The sequence below is a fragment of the Theropithecus gelada genome, chromosome 5 (assembly GCF_003255815.1).
Source record: "Theropithecus gelada isolate Dixy chromosome 5, Tgel_1.0, whole genome shotgun sequence".
Taxonomy (NCBI): Eukaryota; Metazoa; Chordata; class Mammalia; order Primates; family Cercopithecidae; genus Theropithecus; species Theropithecus gelada.
In genome coordinates this window covers 54,842,402-54,866,559 of record NC_037672.1, presented here as the reverse complement: position 1 = coordinate 54,866,559, position 24,158 = coordinate 54,842,402, and the positions used below count along the sequence as shown (strand labels likewise).

Genomic DNA, 24,158 nt, shown 5'->3' with positions numbered 1-24,158 from the left:
GAAACTCGCAGAGATATTTTACCACATTGAGGGAGCAAAGGATTCAATGTTGGAAGTTGATCCATACTTAGCAGGGAGTACGACAGTTTGCTAAGGCAAAGAAAAGGTGTTCATGTTGTGTCAGAAGTTATATGACAAGAAGAAGGCAAGCACTGTTCAAAGAGGAAAAATCGTGTTTTTTTTTTTTTTTTTTTTTCCAAAGTGCTGTAGTCTATTTGTATTCCCCTCCCAAATTTATATGTTGAAATTCTAACCCCCAAAGTGATGGTATTCAGAGTTGGAGCCTTTGATGGTGATTAGGACATAAGGGTGGAACCGTCATGAATGGGATTAGTGCCCTTATAAAAGAGACAGCTTGGGCTGGGCATTGTGGCTCGTGCCTGTAATCCCAGCACTTTGGGAGGCTGAGGCAGACAGATCACCTGAGGTCAGGAGTTTGAGCCCAGTCTGACCAACATGGCAAAACTCTGTCTCTACTAAAAATACAAAAATACTATCCAGGCGTGGTGGCAGGTGGCTGTAATCCCAGCTACTCGGGGGGGCTGAGGCAGGAGAATTGCTTGAACCCAGGAGGTGGAGGTTGCAGTGAGCCGAGATCACGCCACTATACTCCAGTCTCGGCGACAGAGTGAGACTGCCTCAAAAAAAAAAAAAAAAAAAAAAAAAAAGAGAGGGAGCTTGTTTCCCCCTTCCACCGTGTAAGGACATAAGTAGAAGGTGCCTTCTTTTTTTTTTTTTTTTGAAACAGAGTCTTGCTCTGTCACCCAGGCTGGAGTGCAATGGCACAATCTTAGCTCACTGCAACCTCTGGCTCCCAGGTTCAAGTGATTTTCCTGCCTCAGCCTCCCAAGTAGCTGGGACTACTAGCTTCTGCCACCATGCCCGGCTAATTTTTGTATTTTTAGCAGAGACAGAGTTTCACCATGTTGACCAGGCTGGTCTCGAACTCCTGACCTCAAGTGATCCAACCGCCTTGGCCTCCCAAAGTGCTGGGATTACAGGCATGAGCCACCATGCCCAGTCAAAGACACCTTCTTTTTTAACTGGGAAGTGAGCCTTTACCAGACACTGAATCTGCTTGTGCCTTGCTCTTGGATTTCCAGCTCCAGAACTGTGAGAGATAAATTTCTGTTGTTTGTAAGCAACCCAGTTTTTGGTGTTTTGTTTTAAAAGCCTGAGTTAGACTAAGACACAAGGAAATAAAATATTTTGTCAGGTCAGGCACGGTGGCTCATGCCTGTATTCCCAGCACTTTAGGAGACCAAGGTGGGCAGATCACTTGAAGTCAGGAGTTCAAAACCAGCCTGGCCAACATGGTGAAACCCCATCTCTACTAAAAATACTAAAAATAAGGCGGGGCACAGTGGTTCATGCCTATAATCCCAGTATTTTGGGAGGCCGAGGTGGGAGGATCACCTGAGGTTGGGAGTTTGAAACCAGCCTGACCAACATGGAGAAACCCCATTTCTACTAAAAGTACAAAATTAGCCGGGCATGGTGGCACATGCCTGTAGTCGCAGCTACTCAGGAGACTGAGGCAGGAGAATCACTTGAACCCAGGAGGCAGAGGTTGCAGTGAGCTGAGATTGCACCATTGTACTCCAGCTTGAGCAACAAGAGCAAGACTCCGTCTCAAAATATATATATATATAGATATCTATATTGATATAGATATATAAAATTAGCCGGGCATGGTGGTGCACGTAATCTCAGCTACTGAGAATTGCATGAAACCGGGAGGTGGAGGTTGCATTGAACCAAGACTGCGCCTCTGCACTCTAGCCTGGGTGACAGAGTGAGACTCTGTCTCAAATGAAAAACCAAAAAGAAAGCAAAAAACAAAAAGCAAATGAAGTACTTTGTCAATGCATCTAATATTTTAAGTCATAGCCTATTAAATATTTTACTTTATTTCTTTATAAATGTATAAGTGACAGAATTGTTAGCATTTTGACAGAAATTTGTAAATGCTATGAACAATCGCAATTTTTCCTGTTGATTCTTAAGGTTGTTTTGCACAGTTTCGGCTTTCACAGCCCTTTCTATGGTCCTGCACTACTTTGCAAAGTGAGAACTGTATTTCACGTGAACTTTTTTTTCCCAGGTGACTTTTAAAAAACAATAATTTGCACCGTCTTAGTAAGATACATCTTTTTTTTTTTTTTTTTTTTAAGAGACAGTCTCGCTCTGTTGTGCAGTGGTGTGATCTCGGCTCATGCAACCTCCGTCTCCTGGGTTCAAGCAAGTCTGCCTCAGCCTCCCGAGTAGCTGGAACTATAGGCGCATGTCATCATGCCTGGCTAATTTCTTTTATATTTTAGTAGAGACGGAGTTTCACCATGTTGCCCAGGCTGGTCTTGAACTCTGAGCTCAGGCTATCTGCCCGCTTCAGCCTCCCAAAATGCTAGGATTACAGGCGTGGGCCACCGTGCCTGGCCAAGATACATCTTAAGATGAAAAAGAAAGAAGGCTGGATACAGTGGTTTAAGCTTGTTATCCCAGCACTTCGGGAGGCTGGGGTGGGAGGATTGCTTGTGTCCAGGAGTTTGACATCAGCCTGCGAAGCATAGCAATATCCTGTGTATTTAAAAATTTTAAAAAGTAGCTGGGCATGTAGTTCCACTACTTGGGATTCTGAAGCAGGAGGATTGCTTGAGCCCAGGAGGCTGAGGCTGCAGTGAGCTGTGATGATACCACTGCATTTCAGCCTGGCAGCAGAGTGAGACTCCATCTAAAAAAATAAAAATAAAAAAGACAAATCTTAAAGTGTTCCTAGCAAACATGTTTAGTAATGGTATTGGTATTATTATTGTACTTGTTAGGAAACAAATAGAGAAAAGAGATACAAACAAAATCAAACAGTTTAAGTAAAACACTGTAATCCTAAATTTAATAGAAAAGGGAAACTAACAACATATATATAAATATTAAATATATTAATATATAATGTATTTATATTATTTATAAATATATATTGACATATAATATATTTATATTAATATTTATATATAAATTATATTTTAGGGTGGCCCCAGGGGCTCATGCCTGTAATCCCAGCACTTTGGGAGACCGAGGCAGGCAGATCCCTGAGGTCAGGAGTTTGAGACCAGCCTGGCCAACATGGTGAAACCCTGTCTCTACTAAAAATACAAAGATTGCCGGGCATAGTGGCTCATGCCTGTAATCCCAGCACTTTGGGAGGCCGAGGCAGGTGGATCACTTGAGGTCAGGAGTTCGACACCACTCTGACCAACATGGTGAAACCCCATCTCTATTAAAAATACAAAAATTAGCTGGGTGTGGTGGCAGGCACCTGTAATCTCAGCTACTCGGGAGGCTGAGGCAGGAGAATTCCTGGAATCTGGGAGGCGGAAGTTGCAGTGAGCCAAGATCGTGCCATTGCACTCCAGCCCGGGCCAACAACAGTGAGACACTGTCTCAAAAAAAAAAAAAAAAATTTCGTTCGACATCCTGGCAGGCGCTTGTAATCCCAACTCCTTGGGAGGCTGAGGCAGGAGAATTGCATGAACCCTGGAGGTGGAGATTGCAGTGAACCCAGATCACGTCATTGCACTCCAGCCTGTGTGAAAAGAGCAAAACTCCATCTCAATAAATAAATAAATAAATAAATAAATAAATAAAAATAAAAATTAAAATAAAATAAGATGATACTAAACAGCAAAATCCAGTAGTTACTTTTGGAAAATGGCAGAGAAAAAACTCATAATTTTAAAAAAATGAAAAAAGAATCAACCGTTTATTCTAGTTTTTTGAATAAACTGTAACTCAGTGTAACTAATTAAATGATAGAGAAAAAATTATTTACAGAAGAAAATAGCTAATAAAAGTGATAACATTATCATTTTGCATCCTCTCTCTGAATAAGCAAAGATTACCAGTAATTGATAATACTATTAGGTGAAGAGTTGGTGAGAAACTTTATAATAGGATGTCTTAAAGTGGCTAATAACACCCGAATCTTTTTTTAAAAATGTAACTTAATTTAATTTAATTTTATGTGAGACTGAGTCTCACTCTGTTGCCCAGGCTAGAGTGCAGTGGAATGATCTTGGCTCACTGCAACCTCTACCTCCTGGGTTCAGGCGATTCTTGTGCCTTGGCCTTCCAAGTATCTGGGAGTACAGGCGCCTGCCACCACACCCAGCTAATTTTTGTATTTTTAGTAGAGACGGGGTTTCACCATGTTGGCCAGGCTGGTCTTGAACTCCTGACTGCAGGTGATCCACCTGCCTTGGTCTCCCAAAGTGCTGGGTTACAGGCATGAGCCACCGTGCCTGGCCCTGAATCCATTATGTAAAGTTAAGAATTTTTAAAAAACAGATAACTATTGTGCCTCCTGACCAAGCCAGTGTATAGAACATGCATTAGACTGAGAAACATGTTAAAGGATTCTTCTTGGATGCTGTCAGGAAAATTCATAATGTGAGAAAATTGTTTTTCCCCCAACAAATAAATCTCATAAACAAAAAAGAATATAGATTATATAAAGAAGCCTAAGAGACATAGCAACCCTTTAATAAAAGGATCCTGTTTGGATCTGAACACACTAATTAAATTGGAAGACTAATTAGATATTTGATGCTATTAAGGGAAATTGTATTAATATTACGTTAATATTAAGTAATACTAAAGGAAACATTTTAGATAGCATAGTAGTATTGTGGTTATTGTTATTATTTTTGAAATCATCATCTTTTTTTTTTTTTTTTGAGATGGAGTCTCGCTCTGTCACCCAGGCTGGAGTGCAGTGGCCGGATCTCAGCTCACTGCAAGCTCTGCCTCCCGGGTTCACGCCATTCTCCTGCCTCAGCCTCCCGAGTAGCTGGGACTACAGGCGCCTGCCACCTCGCCCGGCTAAGTTTTTGTATTTTTAGTAGAGACGGGGTTTCACTGTGTTAGCCAGGATGGTCTCGATCTCCTGACCTCGTGATCCGCCCGTCTCGGCCTCCCAAAGTGCTGGGATTACAGGCTTGAGCGACCGCGCCCGGCCATGAAATCATCATCATTTTTTAAAGACAGGGTCTCTGTCACCCAGGCTAGGGTGCAGTGGTATGAGCATGGCTCACTGGGTACAAATGATCCTCCAGCCTCAGTTTCCTGAGTAGCTGGTACTACAGGTACACACCACCATACCTGGCTAATTTCACCATACCTGGCTAATTTATTGTTTGTAGAGATGGGGATCTTGCTGTGTTGCTCGGGCTGGTCTCAAACTGCTGGCATCAAGCGATTCTCTTGCCTTAAATCCTCATCTTCAAGCTTATTTAAAACTGAAAACCCTTATCTTGAATTTTTTATCTGTAAAATAAGGAAGAGGATTAAATGTCTTTGCCGCTTTCTCTGTGCTCTGCTCTAGCCGCTATATAATAGCCACTCCCTCTTGATTTCCTTCTCAGAATCTTATTATTATAATGTATATGCAATAGTGTTGCTTGTTGATAAGACTTTATTTAATGCATCTACCTCTGGGGGCAGGAACTTTAGGGCTCAGGCTGGATGGCCTGATTGACCCTAGGAAGGTGCTCTCTACCCTCTTCCTGACCATTTGCCCCCTCCTGAGCAGGATCTGAACATAACAGCTCTGGGCCTTGAGTCAGGGGTCATTTAGGGTCTTGACAACCAAGAATTTGTAGACTGGGATGAGTTAGACTTGGTGGAGAGCCAACCCTCTGTGTGGAAGTCCAAATTCTTCAGTAGGTGATAACTGATTAATACCCATGTGGAAACCAGAAGCAAATAACCACCAGAGAGTAGTAATGATTTAGCACACCACCCCCTTTTTGCAAGTTGTTATTTGTGTTTTAAAAATAATTCAGTCTGGCCAGGCGCAGTGCTCACGCCTGTAATCCCAGTACTTGGGAGGCCGAGGCGGGTGGATTATTTGAGGCCAAGAGTTCGAGACCAGCCTGGCCAATATAGTGAAACCCCATCTGTGCTAAAAATACAAAAATTAGCTGGGCATGGTGGCACATGCTTGTAGTCCCAGCTACTCGAGAGGCTTATACAGGAGGATCGCCTGAGCCCAGGAGGTGGAGATTGCAGTGAGCTGAGATTGTGCCACTGCACTTCAGCTTGGGGGACAAAATGAGATTAAAAAAAAAAAAATCCCGTTATAAACTGGGGTCATGTTATTCCCGCCCACCCCCCAACCCCAGAGTTTCTAGTTCAGTAGTTCTTTTTTTTTGGATATATAATAATTGTACATACTTACGGGGGTACATATACATTAGATACATGTATGTAATGTGTAATGATCAAATCAGGGCAAATAGGATATTCATCACTTAAAACATTTATCATTTGTGCTGGGAACATTTCAAACCTTCTCTTACAACTGCTTTGAGATTTTTTTATTATATATTATATATTTTTATTATATAAATTATTTACATAATAAATTATATAAATAAATAATGGATTATATAAATGATATATATTTATTATATAAATATATATTCATTATATAAATTATTGTTAACTATAGTCACCCTACTGTGCTATCAAACACTAGAACCTGTTCTTTCCATCTGACTGTATGTTTTTAACCATTAAACAACCTCTCTCCATACCCTGCCTCCCAGCCTCTGGTCACCATCATATGGTTCTCTACTTCATGAGATCAACTTGTTTTTTTAGCTACCACATCTGAGTAAAAACATGTGATATTTGCCTATCCATAGGACCTTCTTAAGACTGTGAAACTGTACCTAGGAATGCAACTTATAAGGGATGTGAAGGACCTCTTCAAGGATAATTAAAAACACTGCTCAAGGAAATAAGAGAGGACACAAACAAATGGAAAAACATTCCATGCTCATGGATAGGAATAATCAATATCGTGAAAATGGCCATGCTACCCAAAGTAATTTATAGATTCAGTGCTGTCCCTATCAAGCTACCATTGACTCTTCATAGAATTAGAAAAAACTACTTTAAATTTCATTTGGAACCAAAAAAGAGCCTATATAACCAAGACAATCCTAAGCAAAAACAACAAAGCTGAGGCATCATGCTGACTTCAAACTAGACTACAAGGCTACAGTAACCAAAACAGCATGATTCTGGTACTAAAACAGATATATAGACCAATGGAACAGAACAGAGGCCTCAGAAGTAACGCCACACATCTACAACCATTTGACAAACCTGACAAAAACAAGCAACGAGGAAAGAATTCCCTATTTAATAAATGGTGTTGGGAAAACTGGCTAGCCATATGCAGAAAACTGAAACTGGACCCCTTCCTTACACCTTATACAAAAATTAACTCAAGGTGGATTAAAGACTTAAACGTAAGACCTAAAACCATAAAAACCCTAGAAGAAAACCTAGGCAATACCATTCAGGACATAGGCATGGGCAAAGATTTAATGATTAAAACACCAAAAGCAATGGCAACAAAAGCCAAAATTGACAAATGGGATCTAATTAAACTAAAGAGCTTCTGCACAGCAAAAGAAACTATCATCAGAGTGAACAGGCAACCTACAGAATAGGAGAAAATTTTTACAATCTATCCATCTGACAAAGGACTAATATCCAGAATCTACAAGAAACTTTAACAAATTTACAAGAAAAAAACAACCCCATCCGAAAGTGGGTGAAGGATATGAACAGACACTTCTCAAAAGAAGACATTTATGCAGCCAACAAACATATGAAAAACAGCTCATCACTGGTCATTAGAGAAATGCAAATCAAAACCACAATGAGATACCATCTCCTGCCAGTTAGAATGGTGATCATTAAAAAGTCAGGAAACAACAGATGCTGAAGAGGATGTGGAGAAATGGGAATGCTTTTACACTGTTGATGGGAGTGTAAATTAGTTCAACCATTGTGGAAGACAGTGTGGTGATTCCTCAAGGATCTAGAACCAGAAATATCATTTGACCCAGCAATCCCATTACTGGGTATATACCCAAAGGATTATAAATAATTCTGTTATAAAGACACATGCACACATATGCGTATTGCAGCACTATTCACAATAGCAAAGACTTGGAACCAACCCAAATGCCTATCAATGATAGACTGGATAAAGAAAATGTGGCACATATATACCGTGGAATACTATGCAGACATAAAAAAGGATCAGTTCATGTCCTTTGCAGGGACATGGATGAAGCTGGAAACTATCATTCTCAGCAAACTATTGCAAGGACAGAGAACGAAACACCACATGTTCTGACTCCTAAGTGGCAATTAAACAATGAGAACACATGGACACAGGGAGGGGAACATCACACACTGGGGCCTGTCGAGGGGTGGGGAACTAGGGGAGGGATAGCATTAGGAGAAGTACCTAATGTAGATGACAGGTCGATGGGTGCAGCAGACAACCTTAGCACGTGTATACCTATGTAACCTGCACGTTCTGCACATGTATCCCAGAACTTAAAGTATAATAATGATAATAATAATAAAAGACTGTGAAACTGGCCAGGTGGGGTGGCTTATACCTGTAATTCCAGCACTTTGGGAGGCCTAGGCAGAATTGCTTGAAGCCAGGAGTTCGAGACCAGTCTGGGAAGTATAGTGAGACCTTGTCCCTATTAAAAAAACAAAAACAAAAAACTGCCTAACCTGTGGGAGACAAAGCAAGATGCCTTCAGGAGGAACCACTGGCCCTCTTCTTTGGTAATATCCAAAAAGCTTTGGTCAGCTGTTGATATCAAAGTGGTGGGAAGAAAACGTAAGGCCTCAAGACTAATCTCTGGAGAGCTGCACACCAGAGGGGAACCTAACTTCTTGAATCCCTGGAGCACCCCAAGTGTTATTTCAGAGGGGGTGCCATTCATGAGCAACACTGCTAGCCACTAGTGGCCAGCAAGAATGGGAGTGAAAGGAGTATCTTGTAAATGGCGACTTGGGTAATATGAAATTGCTGTCATCAAGGTTTATCAAAAAAACAGAGCTTAAATATTACATGTAGGCAATGTGAGGCTGCCCCAAATGGTGTGTTTCCCAGGAACTTGATTCAACTCTGAGAATAAATGCATGAGTACTGAGAAAACTGTTTGGGTGGAAAATATTTGTTTATTTATTATTTTGTTTTGTTCCCTCAGCTGTGATCTGCTTATTTGAGCTTATTAGAAATATGTAACCTAGGCTGGGTGCGGTAGCTTATGCCTGTGATCCAGCACTTTGGGAGGCCGAGGTGGGCAGATCATCTGAAGTCAGGAGTTCGAGACCAGCTTGGACAACATAGTGAAACCTTGTCTCTACTAAAAATATAAAAATTAGTTGGGCGTGGTGGTGGGCGCCTGTAATCTCAGCTACTCAGGAGGCTGAGGCAGGAGAATTACTTGAACCCAGGTGGAGGTTGCAGTGAGCCGAGATCATGCCATTGCACTCCAGCCTGGGTGACAGAGCAAGACTCCATCTCAAAAAAAAAAAAAAAAAAAAAAAAAAAGGCTGGGCGTGGTGGCTCATGCCTGTAGTCCCAGCACTTTGGGAGGCCACGGCAGGCAGATCACGAGGTCAGGATATGGAGACCATTCTGGCTAACATGGTGAAACCCTGTCTCTACTAAAAATACAAAAATTAGCCGTGTGTGGTGGCAGGCGCCTGTAGTCCCAGCTACTCAGGAGGCTGAGACAGGAGAATGGCGTGAACCTGGGAGGCGGAGCTTGCGAGCTTGCAGTGAGTGGAGATGGCACCACTGCACTCCAACCTGGGTAACAGAGCAAGACTCTGTCTCCAAAAAACAAACAAAAAAAAGAAATATGTAACCAACATAACATATATAGCCTTCTGCAGCTATATATTTGTGTAAAAAAGAGAAAAATACTGTTGAAATTGTTTTGACTCAGGTTCTTTTAAAATCACTTTATAGTCACAAAATGAAAATGATTGTCCTAGAGGATACCAGCCTCCATAATTGTGGCTACTACCCCTAAGACTCGGAACATTAACTCTCAGCTCTGAAATTTTTTACTACTTTTTTTTTCTAAAGGATGTGGGTGCAGTGGACATCCCTTAACTACATCTTTAATGTGGTTTGCTCATCACTACAGAGACTTCAGTGTTTATGGTACCTGAAACATCTGGAAAATAAATCAACAAATTAATCCAACAGGACTGGGTTTTCATGTTTACTTCAAATTGCTTTTTTTTTTACATCCTTATCTTTTCCATTATTGAAATATGGTAGATGCTTTGGTCCTACGTATTGAATTGTCTTTCAGCCCTCAGACACTTCTCGAGAAAACCAAACCAACCATGATAATACATTACTATTTACCTTTTGCAGAAGCCGCCTAGCTGAGCTCGAAAGTAACATCAAATTTGGGAGTGCTGTGCTGAAACATATCTAGATATCAGGAAAAGCGATTTTCCAAAGGCTTGTAAAATGTCATAGGATTCTATGACTGCTTCCTCAAGAGTGTAACAATAGCTTATCAAGAGAGACTGCAGCCGGGCGCGGTGGCTCAAGCCTGTAATCCCAGCACTTTGGGAGGCCGAGACGGGCGGATCACGAGGTCAGGAGATCGAGACCATCCTGGTGAACACGGTGAAACCCCGTCTCTACTAAAAAATACAAAAAAACTAGCCGGGCGAGGTGGCGGGCGCCTGTAGTCCCAGCTACTCCGGAGGCTGAGGCAGGAGAATGGCGGGAACCCGGGAGGCGGAGCTTGCAGTGAGCTGAGATCCGGCCACAGCACTCCAGCCTGGGTGACAGAGCAAGACTCCGTCTCAAAAAAAAAAAAAAAAAAAAAGAGAGACTGCAGCATAGTGATGAAGATTAGGGACTCTCAAGTGCAGGCTTATATCTCAGTCCCACCACTTACCAGTTTGCATGACTGAGAAAATTGCCCATTTTCTCAGGGCCTCATTTTTCTTCTCTCTGAAGCAAGGATGGTGATATTGTACTTGGCTTAAAGGCTTATGCCTAGAATTAATTTAATATAGGGGAAGCACTTAGAGCCAGGAATATTGTGCATGCTCAGTAATTCATATTACTTACAAAATTAATTCCTAACACCTTCCTTGCCATTTTGCTGGACTGTGATATCTAAGATTGTTACTAAGTGTCTCAACCACATGTACTGAGGGAACATGATCATATTGGGAAGAAAGGCATCTTTATGTGAATTCTCAAGTGACAGTGTAGGGACCCACTAAGTTGTTAAGCGTTGTAAGGCCTGAAGCTGGCCAGCTTTGAGGTGTCAGTGACTTGTAAGGGCACTAACAGGTTTGTCAGTTGGGAGCAGAGTTGCCAGCTGAGAGTTCTGACCTTCACAAAGTTCTAATTGGATTAGCAAGGGAAGACCCCCTCCTTTCTGAGAACGTAGGAAATACTGTAAACCTCAAAAACTCTATTGCTACAACTTCTGTAATTTTCTTAAATGAATTCTTAAACATGATGTTTAAAATGACAAGATTTAATCAGCTCAATAACATTAGGTCCTTGATCATGAAAATATGTATAATTGGTTATTAATCAACTTTTTGTTCTCTAGATTCATTGTAATTTCAAGACATTTAGGATTTAGAAAATGGAGTAGCCCTTTCTTTGAGTAAGTTCTCAGAAGACAAAGAGTTTTTAAAAAACATGCTTTCCTATAGGGTTGCATGGGCTTTAGACGTAATAAATGCTCAATAAATGTTGATTTGATTTAGTTTTTTTTTTTTTTGGAGATAGAGTCTCGCTTTGTTGCCCAGGCTGGAGTGCAGTGGTGTGATCTTGGCTCACTGCAAGCTCTTCCCCCTGGGTTCACGCCATTCTGCTGCCTCAGCCATTGAGTAGTTGGGACTACAGGCGCCCACCACCACGCTGGGATAATTTTTTGCATTTTTAGTAGAGATGAGGTTTCACCGTATTAGCCAGGATGGTCTCGATCTCCTGACCTCGTGATCCGCCCGCCTCGGCCTCCTAAAGTGCTGGGATTACAGGTGTGAGCCACCGCGCCCAGCCGATTTGATTTAGTTTTAATCTTCCTGTTTTGCATGTGACCTAGGTAGGAAACAGAGTCCACAACCAATAAGCCTCAAATAAAACTCCCCTGACTTTTTGAAAGACAGCCTCAGTCCTCAGATGGAAGGTAAAATCCATACCTCCAATTTGGTTTTGAATTGTTTGGATTCAAATGCTTGCTAGGAATAAAAACAGCACATTTATGACAGGCTAGGTATTACAGAAAATGCCAGTAGTTGATGTAACCTCTCTTACGTTCGAGGAGACCGGATCTTAGTATAACTTATAAGCTGTAATTTACTGATCTTTGTGGCTTGCCTATATATGTAGTTTTTTCTCCCACAAAAGAGGAAAACATCCCTGCAGAGATTGAGGAATATCTCTTAATTTCCAGTTCCTAAATCCTTCCCCTTTCCTTATATGTGTTCAGAAAAATTTAGGGATTGTTTCAAGGGCAGGAAAAGCCCCTAACTCATAGATGACTATGCCACAATACTGTCCTGAGACTGTTTCAAACTGAATAATGGTAGTAATTTTGAACACTGGTCTTTGAGAGTTTATGGAATTCCTAAACGTCATAGATTTTATAGTGCAGTGCTTCTCAGAGTTCAATGAGTGTATGAATCACCTTGGAATTTTGTTAAAATGCAGATTCTGGGCCAGGCGCGGTGGCTGACTCCTGTAATCCCAGCACTTTGGGAGGCTGAGGCAGGTGGATTATGAGGTCAGGAGTTCGAAACCCAGCCTGGCCAATATAGTGAAACCCTATCTTTACTAAAAATACAAAAAAAAATTAGCTGGACGTGGTGGTGTGTGCCTGTAATCCCAGCTACTCGGGAGGCTGAGGCAGGAGAATCATGTGAACCCGGGAGGCAGAGGTTGCAGTGGGCTGAGATTGTGCCCTCCGGCCTGGGAGACAGAGCAAGATTCCGTCTTATCAAAACAAACAAACCAGATTCTGATTCAGAAAACTGGGATGGAACCTAAGGCCGCATTTCTCATAGGCCTCTCCTGTTAGAGCTGCTGCTCTGCAGCGTCACTTTAAGTGACAAGACACTAAAACACAGGTTCTAACTCAACTGCACACTAAATTGCCTGAAGGCACTAAAAAAGAGTCCCTCTACTAAATAAACTATATTTAAACAACCATTTGTTTTCTTACTTGAATTAATCAAAACACACGAAGTTGCTAATTAGACTTCCTGATCAGTGTGGGGCTCACTGGTGCTAGCACACTGAGTTGGCATAAGCTCCAGGAAGGCCCAGAGCGGAGTCCTTCACACACTTCTCATGGTCAGATATGTGATTTCCTTTGGATTTTTTTAAATGTTGGAAATTGTTCACTGATCCTCACTTGCTCCATTTGTGAATCTGGATCAGAGTCCACTGATTATGTAATGAGAGAACCCCAGATTGTGCAATCTGGGGGCAGATCTCACCTGCAAACACATGTGTAAGAGGGAATCTTACCAGCTGCAACAGAGTTCTTCACAGTTCTGTGTTTCAGAAATTACCTTTTGGCTGCATTTTTTTTTGGCTGCCTTTCCGCTCAAACAAGCAAACACTCCCCTTGATCCCATCCAACCTCATGACTTGATATGCATGAGAACTAGGAGCTTGTGTTGGGTAGAGTGAAGGATAAGCTATCAGAGAAGGCTTCTGAGAAGAGCTGCATTTGTTAGGGTTTGGATAATAGTAGGGGTTCTTCAGCTGGAGAAGGGGGAAAGGGGCATTCTAATGAAGAGAAAATACTCTCTGCAAAAGGTTGATGGCATTAGAGAAGTGTGGGGCTGGAGGGTGTTCATGGGAAAGGGGTGGGGAGGGGACAGAGGGAGGTTTGGTGAATGATAAGGCTACTGAAGTTGGTCCGAATTGGGAATGGTGTTAGATATCCTGTAAGAAATTGTCTCCAGGCCAGGCGTGGTGGCTCACACCTGTAATCGCAGCACTTTGGGAGGCCAAGGCAGGTGGATCACCTGAGTCTAGGAGTTTGAGATCCGCTTAGGCAACATGGTAAAAACCAGTCTTTACAAAAAATTAGTCAGGTGTGGTGTCGTGTGCCTGTAGCCCCAGCTACTGAGGAGGCTGAGGTAGGAGGATTGCTTGAGCCCGGGAGACCGAGGCTGCAGTGAACTGAGATTGCACCACTGCACTTCAGCCTGGGCAACAGAATGAGACCTTTTCTCAAAAAAAAAAAAAAAAAAAAAAAAAACCCACAAAAATTTATGTTGAAACTTAAACCCAATGTGACAATATTGAAAGGTGGAGCCTTTAAGAGGTGATTGGATCATGAAGGCTCTGCCCTCATGGATGAATTCATTCAAGATTAATGAGTTTATGGGCTACCATGAGAGGAGAACTGGTGGCTTTTTTTTTTTTTTTTGAGTGGGAGTCTTGCTGTGTCGCCCAGGCTGGAGTGCAGTGGCACAATCTCAGCTCACTGCAAACCGTGCCTCCCAGGTTCAAGTGATTCTCCTGCTTCAGTCTCCCAAGTAGCTGGGATTACAGGTGCCCACCACCATGCCGGGCTAATTTTGTTATTTTTAGTAGAGATGGGGTTTTACCATGTTAGCCAGACTTGTCTCGAACTCCTGACCTCAGGTGATCCACCTGCCTCGGCCTCCCAAAGTGCTGGGATTACAGGTGTGAGCCACCGAGCCTGGCCTGAACTGGTAGCTTTATAAGAGGAAGAGAGACCTACAGCAGCACGTTTGCATGCTCAGCTCCCTCACCATGTGATACCCTGGGTCACTTTGGGACTCTAGAGTCCCCACCAGCAAGAAGGCTTTCATCAGGTGTGGCCCCTTAACTGTGGACTTCCCAGCCTCCATAACTCTAAGGAATAAATTCCTTTTTAAAATAAATTACCCAGTTTCAGGTATTCTGTTATAGGTAGCAGGAAATGGACTAAGGCACATGCATTCTAAATATTTAAAAATGCATACTTGGGTCAGGCGCAGTGACTCACGCCTGTAATCCCAGCGCTTTGGGAGGCTGAGGCAGGTGGATCATAAGGTCAGGAGATCGAGACCATCCCGGCTAACGCGGTGAAACTCCGTCTCTACTAAAAATACGAAAAATAAGCTGGGCGTGATGGCAGGCGCCTGTAGTCCCAGCTACTCAGGAGGCTGAGGCAGGAGAATGGCGTGAACCCAGGGGGTGGAGCTTGCAGTGAGCCAACATTGCGCCACTGCACTCCAGCCTGGGTGACAAAGCGAGACTCCGTCTCAAAAAAAAAAAAAAAAAAGCATACTTAAGAGAAAAGGAAAGGATAGAAAAAGATATACCATCAAACAGTAGGCATAAGAAGCTGAGTGAGGCTGGGCGTGGTGGCTCACGCCTGTAATCCCAACACTTTGGGATGCCGAGGCTGAGGTCAAGAGTTCGAGACCAGCCTGGCCAACATGGAGAAACCTTGTCTCTGTTAAAAATACAAAAAATTTGCCAGGTGTGGGTGGCACATGCCAGTAGTCACAGCTACTAAGGAGGCTGAGGCAGGAGAATTCCTTGAACCCAGGAGGCAGAGATTGCAGTCAGCTGAGATTGCGCCATTGCACTCCAGCCTAGGCAATAAGAGCAAAACTCCATCTCAAAAAAAAAAACGAAAAAACAAAAGACAAAAAACAAGAAAGCTGAGTGGACAACTATGTTAGTATCAAGAGGGCAGAAGTAGAACTAATGGAACAGGACTCTAGAGAAGCCAATTTTAGCTTCATGGGAGATAGAATTTTCCAATCCTCATCATTGGCCTGCTGTGGAAGGAGCTGCTTGTAATGACAACAGATGTCCCTGGAGACATGCAAACAAGCTAGTCTCTCTAGAGAAAGAGCCTTCTTGCATGGGGAAGTGGATTAGATGACCCTTATCTCCTTCCTGGAGCTAAGACTTGATTATAGTTGTTTTGTTTTTACAATAATTGTGATTCTGTTTTTCTTTTGTGACTACAGAAACAGGTGTGTGTTCATTTTATAACATTTAGACAATTTTTAAATGCCCAGAAGAAAATAAGTCATCTGATTGTTCCATTCAGAGATACCTACTGCTAGCATTTTGCTACAGAGGCCGTGTCAATCTTTTGAATACACATATTTCATTCAATTTTGACAAAGTGGGATACTAACCATCATACTGTATTGTACCTGCTCTTTTTCCTTTTAAAAATTATTTTATTTTGTACCTGCTTTTTTATTAATCAAAAAACTCATATTATGAATGTCTTCCTTGTCATTAAGTATTTTTTGTAAAACAAGAAGGTGAAAGCTTATTCAGTGGAGGGGGTGGTAGTGGTGGTGGGAGGAATTAGAGATCAGTGTTAGAAATTCAGAAATAAAGAGAAGTATCTAAAGTGAGCTCTTCCCACTCCCATCCCTCTACTTTCACTATCCCAAGAAATCTCGGGATTTTGGTAGCAATACGTGTGGAAAACAAGCCAGGAAAACGATCTCTAGTTTGGATGATTGGTGATGGGTGCATAAATGAAGGGCCAGGAGGAAAGGAGTGGGTTGGAATTGGGGCCATTCAGATTAATTCTGGCCTGGTCTGGCCTCGGGCCATTTCTCAGGCTGTCTCTTTCTCTTCCCTGTTTCCCTTTCCTTTTGAAAGGCATCACTACTCCTTCACACTCACTGATGTTTGCTATTCAACAAATTATTAATGAGGCTGATCTTATTTTAAGGGGTTTATTGCTGATCTTCCCAGTTAAAACACACACGATAAAATATACAATGTTTTAGTTTTGCGTTAGCCAAGTCCCTCCTGATCTGCTCATAGGACGCTCTCTTTGAATTCTGCCTTCTGCTTTTGTTCCCAAGGAAGGAACTAACTAAACACACTTTTCCCCTAGTCTTCTAATCCCTTCTTTGGTGAAGGAGATATTGTCTTCTTCCTGTATGGAGAAACCACCCCTTACCCTAGAAGCAGCTAAGGCTCATTGATAGGTATCTCTCAGCATCTGTTGAAACTGCATCCAGATGGGGTGGATCTTATTATGTAGACACAATAAGAACATGTTCTATTTTGGACAACCTTCCAAGTGCCTTTTCATGCCCAGGAAACTGTTTTGGGGCAGCTGGAAAGAATAGTCTTGGAGTTACAGAGAGAAATTTCGGTCGGAGTTACACATTTAGAGAGTTACTGATGATACTGTACAAGACAGCATTTAGATTGAGAAGAGACAAGTAAGGTTTGTTAGAGCTCTATCCTGGATCCTGGATGTGTGAGCAGAAAGAATTGTAAAATAAGATTGAGTTGCTCAAAGTCTGCGGAGAGCCTTTCATGGGAGGTGGTCACTGGCATCACAAAGGGAGCCGACTTCTCTTGGTGTAAGAAGCTTGGTAGTGATGGCAGAAGGAGACTGGGTGGTAGCGCTTACGGGGAAGAAACCAATGTATTGGGAGAAATGGCTTGCTCTGGGACGCGGGTAGGGAAAATAGATGATGAGCCTGGAGCATCCTGTAGTAACAGAAAGGAAGGAGTGCTCGAAACACAAAAGGATGGGGCAAGGAGCCAACCTGAAGGGGCTCCCAGTGGCCAAGGCTGGAACGATCTGACAACAAAATCAATCATGTAGTGGATTATGACACAAAGTCCAAAGGAAATATCTGTGAGACCATGCTCATATAAATACATAATTGAATGAATAAATAAATGGAGAAGAGGCAAATCTTTCTTAGAGAAGAATTTCAAATATGTATAGCTATTGCCACCCCTTTTCCTGTGTCTGCTTCATTGTCTCCCTCCTTTGAAGGGAAAACATCAGCCAAAACCAGATAAAGGACAGGATAGCCAGCCCAAACTCCTTAAAACTGTCAGTCATGAAAAACAAGGAAAAACTGAGAAGTAATGCAGTTTTAGGATACCTTGGGTTGCATCTTGGACCAGAAAGATGTCATTGATGGAAAAACTGGTAAAATCAAAATAAAATCTAAAGTTTAGTTTATAGTAACATACTAATGTTGGTTTCTCAGTTTTGGCAAGTGACCAGTTGTAGTGTAAGATGTAAACAGTGAGGAAACTGGCTGGGGGTATAATCCTTTGCAACTTTTCTGTAAATCTAAAGTTATTCTAAAATAAAACATTTATTAAAAAATAAACTCTGTGTGTGTGTTGCAGAGGAAGTGGGGGAACTTGAGCTTGTTTGTAGACTGATAGTAAGTAATTGGTATATTGTAGGCTAATATCCCTGATTGATCAGGGTATTAGGGTAAGGAAGGGCATGTTTTATTAATGCACAAATAGGAGGAGATATGGAAAATTGTAGACCAAATCAGGTAAAGAAAAAGACATTGAGTGAAGAGGTAAAGTTGAGCAGTAATTTCTATACATTTTTGCTTGTATACCTCCTACAAGAATGTTGAAAAACTGTAAATCTTTATTCTCGAACCAAACAGTTGAATCAGATTTACTTTATTAGAGAAAGTCCAACTTCTGATGGCCCTATCCATCTCATTTCATAATTCTAATTTGTATACAGTCAGGCATGGGGACGTTGCCACAAGCTTGTTACCTGGACGTGTTTAATGAGGATCTATCTATTAATATTGATTTAACCTCGGGGACTCTCCTTCTACAGAGAACTGTTACTTTGGGGGTCTCGGAGGTATTTACACCTGGAGCAATGCACCATTTTAATATTTATTTGGGGTGGATGAGAGGACTGCTTTCCTTTTTCTACTTTTTTTTTTTTTTTCTGTGATGGAGTCTTGCTCTATTGCCCAGGCTGGAGTGCAGTGGTGCAATCTCAGCTCACTGCAACCTCCGCCTCCCAGGTTCAAGCGATTTTCCTACCTTAGCTTCCCAAGTAGCTAGGACTACAGGTGCACGCCACTATGCCTGGCTAATTTTTTGTATTTTTAGTAGAGACGGGGTTTCACTGTGTTAGCCGGGATGGTCTTGATCTCCTGACCTTGTGATCCACCTGCCTTCGCCTCCCAAAGTGCTGGGATTACAGGCGTTAGCCACCACACCCGGCTCGTGCTTTTCTGTTTCAAGTGGAGAAAGCAAGTGGGAAGTGAGAGCCTGAATCCTGGTTGTAAGAAAGAGGACATTTGGATATTAAGGATCTAGAAATAGATTTACTTCAAACTCTCTTTGCCCTTCGTTCGTGAGAATCTCCAGATAACCCTAGTTTAAAGATAAAGGCAGAGAACCTGGAAAGTGTGAAATAAGGATAGGAGGACTCCTTTGTGTTGAGGTCACAGCTGAAGTGAGAGCCAGTTAATTTCCAGTGGTGCTTATTGCTGCCCTCCTTGCTGTCTGCCTTCTGGGGAGTGCCCGTTTTTATTCTCCTCCTTTATCTCCTCCCTTTTCCTGTGTCTGCTTCATTTGAGATCTTCAGTGACAACCTTGAGCACCCTTCTTTTGGCAAAGTGATTTTAGCAGTGTCCTGGTTAAACATTCCATTGAAATGAAGTAGCAGTTCTTAGGGGATTTGACCTATGTAACTTTTAGACCAAAAATGCTACAAAGAGTAGAATTGTTGAATGACCATTGTGGTACAAATGCATACGTTGAATGAGGTATTTTAGAGTTCTGAATAAGGCAACCTGTTTAAATTGTTTCTTTTCTTTTTCTTTCTTTCTTTCTTTTTTTTTTTTTTTTCAGAGACAGTCTTGCTGTGTTGCCCAAGCTGGAGTGAAGTGGCTCACTGTAATCTCAAATTCCTGGGGCCAAGTGATCCTCCTGCCTTAGCCTCCTGAGTAGCTGGGACTACAGGTGTGAGCCACCATGCCCAGCTAATTACAAAAAAAATTTTTAGTAGAGGTGAGATCTTGCTATGTTGCCCAGGCTGGTCATCAACTCCTGGCCTCAAATGATCCTCCCACCTCAGTCTCTCAAGTGCTGGGATTATAGGTGTGAGCCACCAGGCCTGGCCAACTCTTAAGTTTTTAAAAGGGCAATGAAGTTTTTGCTTTTTGGGTTTTTTTTTTTTTTTTTTTTTTGAGACGGTGTCTCACTGTGTTGCCCAGGCTAGAGTGCTGTGTGTGCAATCTTGGCTCACTGCAACCTCTGCCTCCCAGGTTCAAGTAATTCTTCTGCTCCAGCCTCCTGAGTAGCTGGGACTACAGGCGCATGCCAGGATTCTTGAGACAGGGTTTCACCATGTTGGCCAGGCTGGTCTCAAACTCCTAACCTCAAGTGATCCGCTTACTTCAACCTCCCAAAGTGCTGGGATTACAGGCATGAGCCACCGTGCCCAGCTGGGCAATAAAGATTAACAGGCGATGTTACTCCTTATTTGTAGGGTAAATTGGCAGGACCGGGTCCAGAGATTCTTAACCTGAAATCTATGGAGCCTCACGTGCTTCCTAAATGGGTTTCAGAGGAATCAAACTGCATGGAAGTTTAACAAAGGTTGTGCTTCAGTGTCCTCAAATGTCATCAGAAAGCCAAAGAATACTGTGCCCCTCAAAGGTTAAGAATGGCTTTTTGTTCAGTTTCACTGCTGATCAAGATGGTAGGTTGGATACAATGGTGTTTTCAAAACACTTGGAAATAATAATGCCCATGTTTGTTTTGTGGTGCTTTTTTAGCCATATACAGTATCCAAGTCACAAACCATTTCTCCTATACTTAGTAATTTTAGATGTATTATAAATCTAGTACCATCCCACTTGTTTCAAATTACTCCCATTAATTTACATTACAAAGCATTTTGAGATCCCAGGCAATCTCAGGTGTAATTCTAATCTGGTATTGATTCCATGTGTCTTTGGGGGTAAATATTTGCTATATTAAAAAAATACTTTCCATTTATTTATTCATTTATTTGAGATTAGGTCTTGCCCTTTCATCTAGGCTGGTGTTCAGTGGTTCCCTCATAGCTCACTGCAGCCTTGAACTCCTGGGCTCAAGCAGTCTTCTTGCCTCAGCCTTTCCAAGTAGCTAGAACTACATATCCAGCTAATTTTTAAATTGTTTTTTAATAGGGACAAGGACTTGCTATGTTGCCCAGGCTGGTGTCAAATTCCTGCCCTCAAGCAATCTTTTTACCTTGGACTCCCAAAGCGCTGGGATTGCAGGCATGAGCCACCATGCCTGGTCTATTTCCTCGTATTTATGTGCTGTCAGATCAATTAACATAGTTCAAAAAGTATAATTTTAATATTATCAATGTTACATTTCTAACCTTTGCTAAGTGGACATTTTATGAGTAAGTGCTATGATGAAATTTTTTTTCAGCAATTATGTCTGATACTAATTTGTTTATAGCATAAAGATCACGGTTGGTATAGATAAAACAGCAAGAGAAAAATGGGGAAAAACAGCTACCAAAAAATTCTTGAGAGTAGACTTTTGCCTGGTTTCCTTGAAGGCTTACCACTTTACTATTGCAAAAGAAAATATGTGTACAAATGTATTTTGTTGTCTGATACAGATTTCTTACAAATGAAAATAAGTGCTGGCCAATTATGGTCCTTAAAATGATTGAAGGATTATAAATCAATACTGAATCAAAAACCTCTTAAAATTATTTTCTAAATAAGCATGATTTAGGTAAATGGTTTTCAAATATAAGCAGACCACAAGCATCACCTGTAGAATTTATTGAAATGCATATCCCTGGGACCTCACCCCACAAGGATTCTATGTCAGTAGTTCTGCAACTAGGATCTGGAGTCTGTGTTTAACATATGCCCCAGGCGGTTTGACCACATTTTGCTAAAACTGATCTAGGTGCTAAGAGGTTACATGGAATAGCTGTAATGTATAACACCTTTAATTAAAAGAAGACTTGATGAGTGTGGAGAGGTGAGGGAGACATGGAAGTATTAGCAAATGATGTGGAATAATTTTGCACCTCAATTATTTTGAAACCCAAAGAGCTTTTGTATATGTACATTTTATATATTGTTATTTACTATATTAAAAATTAAAATTGAGGTATTTAAAATATTTATTTTTAAAAGCCACTATATATTGACCTAAATAAAACCTTTATAAAACCGATTTTCCAAAATTAAAAAAATTATTGAGAAAGAATGGCATTATTTTACATTCATGCAAATCTCTTTACTGTCTAGCTTAATAGAAGACAGCTAGATTCTCATACAGGTTATCCAAAATGCTTGGGACCAGAATTGTTTTGGATTTCAGATTTTTTCTGATTTTGGAATATTTGCAGTATATATTCTTGTTCCAGTGAGCATTTCCTTTGAGCATCATGTCAGTACTCAAAAAGTTTTGGATTTTGGAGCATTTTGGATTTCAGATTTTCAGATTTGGGATGCCCAACCAGATTGAATCTGATTCTCTATTCAATCTGTTGCAATGTTGTTTTGGTTGAAGTCTATAAAGAAAATTCAACTTCACACAGAAAGAGGATGAGTACTTTTAATACCTTCTTTGATATTATACCAAACCTCCGTAAGTGGTAGTTTCTTAAAGGTTAATTGCATTGTGGAATCTGAAATGAGCTTTTTTAAAAAACTAAACCTTTGATACATTAAAATCAGTTGGTCCGCTTTGCACTTTTTTTCAGTGTGTCTTTCATCCATGCATGATTTTGGTTTTTAAGAGGGAGTCTCACTCTGTCACCCAGGCTGGGGTGCAGTGGCACAATCTCAGCTCATTGCAACTTCTACCGCCCAAGTTTCTGGGATCACAGATGGGTACCATCACGCCCAGCTAATTTTTTGTGTTTTTGATAGAAATGGGGTCTCACCATGTTGTTCTGGCTCTGGTATCAAACTCTTGAGTTTAAGCGATCTGCCTGCCTTAGCCTCCCAAAGTGCTGGGATTACAGGCGTGAGCCACTGCACCCGGCCTACCCATGTATGATTTTGTTATACCATTGGTCATTTGGAAACTAAGGCAGATCTTCTCATATAACTTTGATCACTGTCACCCTGATCTCATCAGGAAAGTCTTTTAAGTATTGGTGAATGAAGCTGGCAAGATTATGTGGCAGATGTAAAAAGTCTTCCAAAGTGCTTGAAAGCTCAAATTTCATCATTGGCAATAAGTACTGTCAATTGTTTTCCTCAAAGAAACAGGCTCAACTTTGTTCATTTTTAATAAAATGTCTGCCAAATACCTAAGTCAGAATAACTACGGTTTGTGAATTGTTCAAGTAAAAATGGTAGTCCATGAAAAAACAGCTAGCTCAGCTTGCAACTCAATTACACAAGTGCTTTTCTTCTAGACAGCCATTGTACTTCAGTGTGCAGTGGACTGCTTCATGGGTACTTCCATTTTGTCACAAAGAACATCAAAAAGACCCATGCTCAAGGGTCAAGATTTAATGAAAGTAATAATTCTGACTGCTTGCTTCATTAAAGACAATCATAAAGGAAACTGGCTTAAAAAGAAAAAAACCTAACGTGTGGTAGTGAAGAATGCAGTGACTACTAGTTTCATTTGCTGCCACTGCTTTGATTAGTGCGAAGGCGCCAGCAGTTTCCCCATAATTGCTTTTGCACCATCAGTGCAAATGTCAGCACACTGAAAAGACAATGTCTTTGTGTTATTCTAAAAATAGTTCTGACCTCTGAGACGGTCTTGGGGACTCCCAAGAATCGAGTAAACACACTTTGAGAACCCTTGATAGAGATGCCTTGGGCCTCCCTGCCAGCATTGTCGTTTTAGTGCCAGGCATTAACATGTTTGTATTACACGACGATTTAGTAATACAGTCTGGACTACCTCTTTATGAGACGAGGCAATGTTGTCATGATTTTAGGTAGAAGAAATGGAGAGTCCACAGTGCAGGCAGTTATTCATTATTCATCTAAGAGTCTTCAGCTCCTCCAGTGTACTGGTCCCTATGAGATGCTGAAGCACAACCTCCCTCCATCCCTGCTCATCCAAGTATTTTCCTGCGTTTGAGACGGCTTAAACGCTTTCCGTGGTCTTCTGAGTAGGAAGTGATTTCGTTTGTGCTTCGTATAGGACTTACTATATTGCATGCTCAAGTTTTTTGTTTGCTTCTTGTCAATCCCTTCATTGCTTAAGACCAAAATGAGTTACTGTTTTTCCTGTAATCTACGTGTAGTCCAAAAAAGGCGAGGTGTTTTGTAAATATTTGTCTCTATGTAAGGAAATCAAAACTGAAAGCAAAGTAACACCAAGTGTGCCCGTTTCCTGAGCTCAAGCACTGGAAGGATCAAAAGTAGCGAACTTTTGGTTTACTGCCGCGGTCTTGTTCCTGCTCACTGCCGCCTCTTGGGGCCCCATATTATTCAAATTGGAGCTGGAGTTCTGAGCGGCCGGGTACTGT

General features: G+C 41.5%; 1 protein-coding gene across 1 annotated transcript in view; it reads left to right on the top strand.

Annotated features, from left to right (window-relative positions):
• AFF1 (AF4/FMR2 family member 1) overlaps nucleotides 1-24,158 on the top strand; it is a 208,126-nt gene that overhangs the window by 47,577 nt on the left and 136,391 nt on the right. The gene's annotated exons all lie outside the window — the stretch shown is intronic.